This window comes from Balearica regulorum, chromosome 1, assembly GCF_011004875.1.
Source record: "Balearica regulorum gibbericeps isolate bBalReg1 chromosome 1, bBalReg1.pri, whole genome shotgun sequence".
NCBI lineage: Eukaryota > Metazoa > Chordata > Aves > Gruiformes > Gruidae > Balearica > Balearica regulorum.
Genome location: NC_046184.1, coordinates 42,840,149 through 42,850,092, shown reverse-complemented (window position 1 = coordinate 42,850,092; position 9,944 = coordinate 42,840,149). Strand labels below are relative to the sequence as shown.

Here is a 9,944-nt window from a genome sequence, read left to right as displayed (position 1 = left end):
CCTGCCCGACCACGGTCGCAGATACCCATGAGCAAGGCAGGCCCTGATGCAGAGGCCGGTTTCCCACAGGCGGAAGCCGGTGTTTGCTTGTCCCTGCTTATTAACCACCAACCCCTCCTAAAAAACAGAAGTGGAGAACGTGACCATAGCCCCGTTTCCCTTTCTCTTCCCCTTCCCTAATCACGCCGACACATCTAAGACACAGCTTCACCCAAACCCAAGTTTGCTCCCATTAGAATCAGTATCAGGTTCACTATTGATTTCAGCAAGCCCAGTATCGTCCCTCTCCCCCCTGTAATTAGAGAGATATGAGTTAAGGTCCTGCGTCACCAACAACGGCAGCAAAATCCCTGTGAGTTGCGACTGGCCAAGTTCCTCAAGACTCATTTCTAAAAGGAAAACTCAGCAGCTCACTCAATATTGTTTTGGGAGTTTTATGACCTGTGACTCCTCCAACTATAACTCCCTTTCAACTGGCAGAGGAAGGATGGTAAGTTTATTAAGACCAAAGATGGTACGAGAAGCACTGACAAGCCCTAACCTTGCTCCAGCTCCCCTGGCAGCACCATGGCCATCGTTTCCGTATGCAGGAGCAGGGCTGTAGCTTCTAGCAGTTCTTGTCCTCACTGGTGCACTTAAAACTCCCCCTTTTGAAGTAAAAATTAATTACAGGGGAACAGCAAACTCCCTCTGATTTAGTTCTCCCTATAAAAAGGGAAAATTAAAAGCAGTGCTATTGTGGCTGAACGTCTTAATGCTCCACAGCCTGGGCTGGGCAGCCCAGAGTCAGCTGGGAGACAAAAATAGCCCCCAGATGCTGGAAGGTGTGGAACGCTGGAGGCAGAAGGAAAAGGGAAGCCTCCAGCGGGTGGCAAAGCAGAGCCACGTCCAGGGAAGCAGGTCTCCACCAGCCGTCTTGGTCAACAAGGAGGGTTTCCTGGGAGGTGCTTGGGCAATGGCAACGCTTTCTCCTTCCAGCCCAGAGAGTTCCTGAGCAAGGCTCCATGGCCTGCATGATAATTTAAAATTTAATAAAGGGGTAAAAAGAAAGGCTTTGTACACAAATCAGGCAAATTTAAGCCTGGTTCTGATCCTCTGGGAAGATCCATGTGGGCAGTAAGCATTAACGTCCAGATTCTTTCCAAATTGATTCATTGCACCAGAAATGCAATGAGAATTTAGGATATTTTTTCAAGCGCGTTCTCCAAGGCCTTCTGGAGTGATGAAATGAATCCTAATGGTGTCAGGCAGTGCTGGCTTAAGGTCCGTGAGCCCAAAGCCTTCCCCTGGTCCCTTTGGAGGCCACAGCGACTTTGCTGGTGAGCAGGCAAAAGGCTCCCTGGCTTGTCTGCAAAATGCCGTGACTTCCAAGTCTGATATCGCAAGACCTCCCAGGGGACAAAAAGGTTTGCCTCAGGTGGAGCTCCTCCATTTTACTCCATTTTCCAAATAAACAAAGTTCTCGTTTTCACCCTGAACGTGAGATGCCAGACTTCATGCCTTTCCCCCATTTCTGGCTGGATATTTCTCACCCTGGATGTGACAGCAGTTTAATTTCATAGATGACATACCAAATTTGGGTAGAAGGGGAAGCATGAAACTTGGGGGGTTTTCCAACAGTTGCTTTCTTGTTTCAAAACTGACAGCTGTGAACCAGCAGTTTACAGACTTACCCCCCAGGTGTGGGGTGGGAGTGAAGGCGCTGTAGGGAAATCAAACAAATCTGCAATACATGTTAAATGCTGCAACTTGGTGTGTGCCTCTAACAACAGCTGAAATAATAGGCCAATTTGGAACAGGTTTAATATTTTGGGAAAAAAAAAGGGAAACAATTTAAAACCTACAAAATAAGATGTAGGTATAAAGATTTCACTCCGCATCAATAAATTGTCCAGAAGGAAACATCTCCCTTGCTTTGCTAGCCAATTCTCAATGCTAAGAAAAATGCTTTGCCTTTTCCCAATCTCTGCATCTCACTGATAGCCTACCAACATGTGATTTAATAACCCTACACCCCTTTAAAATCTTAACAGCTAACAGTTAGTCCTGTGCCAGAAACGCACTGGGAGTTCAATGAAGGTGGAAGAAGATGTTAGGGGAGGAGGTAGCTGGAGCTCGGCTCTAAGGCTTGCCTGGCGATGTGACAAAACCAGCCACTGGCACCTCACCTACATTCAAGTTCCCATCATTACTGCACCTAAACTAGCATGTCTGGAAGATGCTGGTGAAAAATGTCTCTGCAGACGCTCTAGGCCTAAGCGGCAAATGTTTGTGTTCCTGTCTTCCTTTACATTAACACGATGTGAGTCCACAGTGGCTCCAGTGGACTCACTCTTGATTTACATTGGCTTGAAGGGAAGGAGGATCCATCCCCTGGTTCTGGGCTTAATTCTGCTCATCACCTACTGCACAACGCTGAGCAAAGCAGTCTTTGACTTCTCTAAAACCAGAGCAATGACAGTAAACCAGGATTATCACCTGGCCTCATGAGCTGAGGATCTAGCTTGTGGTGGTGGCATGCAGGGGACAAGGGAGATGGAGAGAGAGCAGGGGGCAGCCCCCCTGAGCAGGCATTAAGAAAAAGGTAGACAAGTACATTCACTGATTTGAGAATAATTCAGGGCTTTTCTGCTCACATGTCAGAGCCTGCTAGCCTGGGATAGCATCAAAACCTGCCCTTGTGCTCCTGCAGTACAAGCCCAATGGTCTTGGAGTGAGCTTCTCTTGCTGTCTGACCATTACATGCCATTGATTTTTAATGTAAGAGTCCTCTTCATAAGGTGAGGCTGAAATCACATAGATTGGAGCCCATTATGTCTTTAAGATATTTACAAAAATACTTCAAAATGCATTAGATAAAAGATTAAGAGGTTGAGAAAGCGAAAGCTTTTCCAGTCTTCCCAGCACATACAATTAAAGAGGAAAGAATATTTCAGATGCAGTCAGGGAATGTATTTTACTATAATCAGATAACTACGTGATGCCCTGCCAGAGTACCTAGGGCTGGGCTCCAGGAGCCTCTGCGGAGGATAAAAGGATTCACTCAGGCGCCAGCCCTCCTCCTCCCCCAGTTAAAAAGTCTCTCCAGATATTTCTTCAAGCTGGTGCAAGCTGCAAACTCTTGCACGATCCTAGCGAGCTGTTATTTCTAGGAGAAACCAGAGGACAGAAAGAAAGTACCAGGTTTTTCCTAGCAAAGTCCCAACCACTTGTTATGCCAGGTAAACATGCCTGTAGCCTCCCTTTGGCTTTCTCAAGACACAGAAAGTTTAATTAAGGAGAGCAAAATTAATCCCAGAGGTTCATAAACCTTCTAAGTCTGTTGAAGCCCAGGAAATCTTGGTCTGGATTATGATTTTGCAGAGAAAAATCTGATCATATTTATTTCCTCTGTTTCTTTTTCAAGGAGGGATTCTGTCTGGCCAAAATTAAAAGGAAACCAGAGATGCAATGACAAGAAGCAGAAATCCCTTCCTGAGATCTCTCCCCGCGTGGGGCTATGGGGCTGCACCACGGTGTGTTCCAATGCAGCGTTGGGGTCAGTCACCAGCGGGCAGCCGGTTAGCAAGGGGAGACCTCTCCAAGCCCTACGGCAAGGACAACGTTTCAGCATTTTCAGCACAGCAGAGAGGAGGTGAAAAATGCCTGAATGGATTAAAGCGACGAGGAGAGGCAGGCCAGCCCCCAGACAGGGTACGCTGACCGCCGCAGGGCTGTGAGGTCTCACGCACGACACAGGCCTGGATTCTTCCAGCCTGTCCTCTGCCTCGGGCTCTGCAAACTCTGACTGCCCGTGCTCAGCACTGCTGCCTTTTGTCTGCACCACCTCTTATCACTAAACCCCTCCTTGGTCAGGGCAGGGGAAACAGACTATCAGCCTTTCCTAGAGGATGTCCGCATCCCAATTTCTTCTGCCGTTGCTCCTGCTACCTGCAGCTCAGGGTGCCTGCTCCCGCCATGTGCCCAATGGCGTGCTATGGTCCCTCCTTGCTCAGAGCTGCTGGGAGGTCTCTCCAGCTCAAAGCACTCACTTGCAGCCTCAGCTCCTCTCTGATAGCAGACCGGCATGGGGCTCGGAGCCTCAGGGCCATTGCAGGGTGAGGCTGCAGCATGGCATCAAAGTATCTCTGGCCCTTCTGGTGTGCCTGTCCTACCCAGCAGAGCCACCAACTTACCATCTGCTCAGGAGCAGCTCCTTATCCTCCACGAGAGGTACATGAGTCACTCCTACTTCAGGCCCCCATCTTGCTGAGCTCAGTCCCCCGTGGGGCATTGGTAGCGGCATATTTGTGCAGCAAGCAGAAGCTGCTCTGAGGGAAGCAGATAGATGTGGATGCTGGCTGCCTCTTGCACAGGTGTGTATTTTGCACCCAGGCAGTGCTACTCCCTGCTACTCACTGTAACACCCACTTGCCAATGTGGGATTCTCCATGCCATGCAAAATGTTTCTGGATTGGGGGAAATGGAGAGGACTTTGTTATTTCCTGACCAGCTATAAATGACCGGGCGCTGGATAGCACACAAACGAGTGTGTTACTGCTTTGTGGAACCTGGGAGAGGGTGAAGGTCTAGGTTTTGATAGCGATTTCTCCATACCACATGTTCCCGGCGTTACCACAGCAGTCTGACTGGGACTGAGTGAGGCCTGCAGGAGTCTGATATCAAAACCCAGACCACCACAAAGCCTGAGCCCATTTCCGCTGCAGAGTATAAACCACAGCAAAATTGCACGAAAATCTCTGCCTTGCATCGCAATTGTTCTGCTTTAGAGTAATATCAATCATGAAAGCTGCTTCCCTGTGAAGTTTGGTGATGTTATGGGTGCCCCTCACTGCAGTAAACCTAGGCTCTCCTTCCCATGGCTCTGCTGACCTCTGATCCCTCCACAGTCAGCTTCCCTTAACGTAACCTAATGCCCACCACAACTGACCTCACACCACAAGTTTGGCAGGAACGGGGTAATGGACACCAAATGTCTGGGGGATCAACTGACCAGCTGGAGAGTAGGTGCTGTGACTCAATAAATCTTGATTTGTTCAAATGAAACACAGGGCCAAAGCCCAGAGTCTTGGGCTATGTCAAATTATGGCTTTCAGGCATCACTCAGGTGAAACTGCATCCAGACCTGTCTCAGAACTGGACCATGGAGAGGAGACATGGGAAAGCTTAGCTGATTATTAGTAGACATAGATGAGTCCTAAAAACTTGTGTCAGGGTGCAGCAAGGGCTAGCTGCTTCCCAGGGAGGGAGAACTGGGAGCCAAGTGTGGTAGCAAGACTGGCAGAGGCAGTGGCCTCAACAACAAGGAGCCAGGATGCTAAGTGGCACGTGAGGGACCAGATCACCCCAGAGAACGTGACCAGGGCATACGCAGCCCAGCAATCACCCAGTTCAGTGACCAGGCTGGTCTTAGGCCAAGCCAAGAAGCTGAGCCAGCAGGTCCAGATCCAGGCCAAAAGGATGGAGGTATGAGCCTGGCAGAGGCACAGCTGCTACGCATCTGCTGTGAAGCCCAGGTGGGACCAGCAGTAAAGCCTCAGCTGAAAAGCAGCTCCCAAGGGAGAGGAGTGGAAGGTCTTTGCCTTTAGCCATCTCCACCAGCCCTTATCAGCAAAGGAGCTGACCTTGTACTTAGCCAGCTAAGCTCCTCAGCTTTGCCAGTGAGACGCCCGAGGGGGGATGCTCTCCAAGGCAATGACTTTAACATGCTGTTCAAGTTCAGGTGATTGATGAAAAGGCTAAAATTGACTTAATACTAGAAGATCTCTGCAGAGCCACGTCCACACAGATACAAAAGCTGAATCACATTTTCCAGAGGAAATTGGCTTCTGTTGTGCCAGAGTAGATTCCAAGATAGAGAGGAAGGCTACAAGTACTATTTAATCCAATAGTGTGATAATGAGACAAAGTGATTAATTACACTTCCATAATGAGAAAGAGATTGTGTACAGGCTTGAATTAGCTTTAACATATCACCTTGTAAACTGACTCCATGTTCACATATACCTACCGGCTTTTCTGTACTCTAATTACCACTGATTCTGTGTTAAACCAAAGGGTAAAGCCTGTAATTAGGAGGGAGAGAGACCGTTCTTGTCTTGGGCCCCTCCTTGGCCAAAGGAAGCCTGGCTGAGAAGATTAGTCATAACCAGATGGGAGTAAAAAGAACTTCCCCCTTCAGCAGTACTTCAAACAGAGGACATTTGGATCAATGACTAGCAGTACGATGAGCTGGATTAAACCTCTTTCCAACCAGAGGATCTGTGGTCACGCGCTATCATACCCACGCAGCACCAGCTGAACGCAGCCATTCCTGGGATGACGCCACCAGGCACTAGCGCTCGCTGAATCCACCCTTGGGATGCAAGGGGAATTTTGCCCAGCTAATGCTCTCTTCTAACAAACAGATTCAGAGTATATCTAGCATTTGCTAAAATTGATGGATTTTTGTTCTTAGTAGCTTATCAGAAAGCTGTATTATAAGAAATTTGCATATCCCCTCCAACAGCCCGACACTGAAGGGTCTGATTGCCACACAAGAAGTGCAAATACCTGCCTAACCACAGCTGAAGATACTCAAGCTCTATTCTGATGGGAATTCATGTTTTTATGTCCTTCCTATCCTTTCAAGCTGTTTCCTGTCTGCTCACCAGCAATACGGCTTGTTTGCAGCAGCTTGGAAATGGGGGGGGGGGGGGGGGGGCGGGAAAAAAAAGACATTGAAAACACTTTGGAGCACAAGATGCTAAACTAAAACCTATTCTGTGGAGGAGGAGAATAATAAAATAAATTCAGAAACCTTTGCAGTAACAACAGCCAGCCATCAAGTCAAGTACAGCTGAACCAGAATAGGAGCTAGGCTATTTCCATTTCAACCTAGGCAAATGTGAAGCAACTGTAAGATGATTGCAGCTTTGGAAACAATTCTGCAAAGAGTGCAATGTCAGCAGATCCAACCAGTCACTTACATTGTGCTGCGATGCTTTTTCATGACAGTCTCCTGAAACTGTTCACCTGGTCTTCTAAGGGATTGCAATAGCTGGCACAGCTCTGACTGTACAACAGCTGGAGACAGTGCTGCCTCTGCCTGTTTACATTAACTGAGGGTGAAACCCTTCGTGTCAAACATCCTGCATTTGCAAAAGATATCCCCTTGTATGGACATCTGGTCTCCTCCCATGTTTTCCTGTTATATCACTGCATTATGACATAGCCTGATGGGTCCCATCCTTCTCCAAACTGCAAACCAGATGAACTTTGTAATTAAGTTCTGGAAAAGATGTTACAGCTTGAGGGAAATCCATAAATTTGCCGCCTGGAAGGTGGTGCAACTGTTCAGTCATAGCTCTCTGGGGCATAACCACCCTCATCCATCCACCTTGTTTGAGGAGGTAATTTTGTCTAAGACTACCCACCCTGTACTAGCTTGTTGGGAGTGGAGAAGCTTGTCTCCCATGTCCTGTTCACATCCTTTGAGACAGGACTAAAAGGGGCACGTAACTATATTGCTTCTATAGGGATAGTCCCTGCTTTCTTGTCCCAAGTAGGCATTTATAAATCAGCAATATGAATAAACAGGAAATACGGAGAAGCTCCTGGAAGTAAGGAGAGGGAATTACCCTCATTGCAGAAGTTCTTGAAAAAAGCAATAGAGAGTTCATCTGTTAATTAGAGAAGTTTTTGGTCCTGTCCTTCTGGTAACAGAAGACTGTTCCACACAGTGCTTTCTCCAGAAGAACATTTGTATGTCAGGCAGGTACTTTTGATTTTACTGGAATCGCAGAATAAAACTTCTGCTAGTTTAGATGAAGTCAGGAGTTCTGTCAGCAGAAATCCATAGATCAATTTGAAGCCATAAATCACATTTGTGATTTCTGTTTGAGGAATCAAATCTTTTTGTGCTTCCTCTCAAGACAGTAAAAGTTATACCATGAGTAACAGATCCATATATATCTATATATAAACCACCACAGGTAATTTTTAAACTCTCCATTTAATGGATTCATCATTCAGCCTTACCACAATCACCTCCTATTTTTATGAGTCTGTAACTCAACAGTGCAATTTTTGTTTGTTGTTCAGGGATAGATTTTTTGTCAATAAATATCCTGTTGTGTAGTGACACAATTCCAGGAGATTTTTAGGGATGAGTGACTCATATGGGACATGCATCACGCCATAATGTAAACAAAAAAAAAAAATTCCCACTTGGGACCTGGATTAAATATCTCTTGAAAGACATCAGAATTCATATTGTGATGTACTACAAGGAGACAATTTGTTGCACAAACAGCAAAACAATAAAAGGAGCTTCCTTTGATCTTTGCTTCCTAAGACTTTCAACTTTGTGAGGCTATCACTTACACTACTCTGAGGGCATTTAAGCATCTGAGAGTGCCTAAGTCATTTCACACCATTTTTAGACTATGAAGACAGTGGACCTCAAGGTAAGGAAGAAACTTATTCGGGCTGTTTGTTGATTATGTCAGTTATATCTGATTAAATGGATTGATTTTCTCTTAAGAATTGGTGAACAGAGCAAGCTAATCCTTGGTGAGCCTGTGTTGGTTAATGAAGTTGCATCAGGAATTAATTCAGCGCAGTCTGTCTAAGGAAGTGAACAGGAGTTAACTGTACTTATGGAGGAAAGGTAAGACAAAAGAGGAGCAAAGGACTGACTTTAAGTAAATTCAGGGCAACGGATATATCTGGAGATGCTGAGAAAATGAATGTCTAAGGAAAATATCTTGATAGCCTGCTAGTTATGCTAAGGTGTCTCATTGCAAGATATTTTTTAATGCCTGCAATAAGGTCTTGTCACGTAGGCATTATCTGCCATTGCTGTACAATAATTCGTACAGTATTAACATCCCTCCACAGCTCCAGCCCTTGAGCCTGAAGTCTAACAAGGGCAAACGTTGGGCTGGCCAGCAGGTAATAACCACGGGGTGGACAATGAACGCCGAGCCATAATTTACACATGGAAAACAATCTATTACTACTTGGTAACTGTGACTGTCACAACAAAAAGAAAGGAGATGTGAGCTACACAAGTTACCAGTCTTTCCAGGGAATTCCACAGGCCCGATCCACTTGAAGGCTGGTTTGCGTCCTCGTTCCTCCGTGACATGAACTTTCTTGATCAAGCCTAGGCTGGTGAGCACATTGGCGATATCATACAGTCTTCGTACCTTTGCTAGCAAGAAAGGGCAGAAATAGTCAAGACAGTCACATTACAATGCACACGGTACGTATTTACATGGTAATTTCATTCCAGAATATCGCCACAGCTTTCATAGACGAGGTGGGTAAACTCGAACTTGGATGGACTTAAGCCACCTCCTATGAAGCCTGCCATGCCAGCTCCCACCCGCTTGTCACTGCTTCTTCCTGTCTTAGCTGCTCATCCCTCTTAGCTGCTCAGGCTTAAGCTCGTCTGCCTCATTTTGATGGAAATGGGTGAGGGAGTGATTACATCACCAGCTTGCCCAGAAGAGGCAGCTACCTCCACGTGGGGTAAAGACAAGCACTTGGGTGCACGAGGCACACGAGTGCACAGCTGATCACAAGAGGAGCCATGTTTATCATCTTAAAAGTGTAACCCTCTCAGAAAAATCTCTGTGACTCCAATAAATAACATGTTGGAGCCGAGTACGAGAGCCACAGGTTGTCCAGCTAAACATCTCACATCCCTCCTGGTATTTGGGGTAGAATTTTAAAACTGAAGTGCAAGTACTTTGTTTGAAAAGTACTTTAAAGTCTCGAAATAAAAGTGTTTATTTGAGAAGAATTATTTACTAATGCTGAGTTTTTTCCATGTTGTCCAAGGGATCTAAGTACTAATCCCCACTAACTGAAAAGGATCATTCCATGACTATGCCTAACTGACATCTGCTGAATCTCTAAGTCATTGCTGGAAGCACAACTGTCCATTTGGTTATTTG

At 46.2% G+C, this 9,944-nt stretch overlaps 1 protein-coding gene and 1 long non-coding RNA gene across 2 annotated transcripts in view; both read left to right on the top strand.

Moving 5' to 3' along the window:
- Window positions 1-9,944, top strand: part of CSRP2 (cysteine and glycine rich protein 2) — an 85,992-nt gene that overhangs the window by 22,398 nt on the left and 53,650 nt on the right. The gene's annotated exons all lie outside the window — the stretch shown is intronic.
- The window catches only part of LOC142600050 (uncharacterized), a 28,348-nt gene continuing 26,716 nt past the window's right edge, over window positions 8,313-9,944 (top strand). The window contains exons 1-2 of the long non-coding RNA XR_012833513.1: window positions 8,313-8,447; window positions 8,525-8,650. This is a non-coding gene — a long non-coding RNA (uncharacterized LOC142600050). The remainder of the gene's footprint in view (window positions 8,448-8,524; window positions 8,651-9,944) is intronic.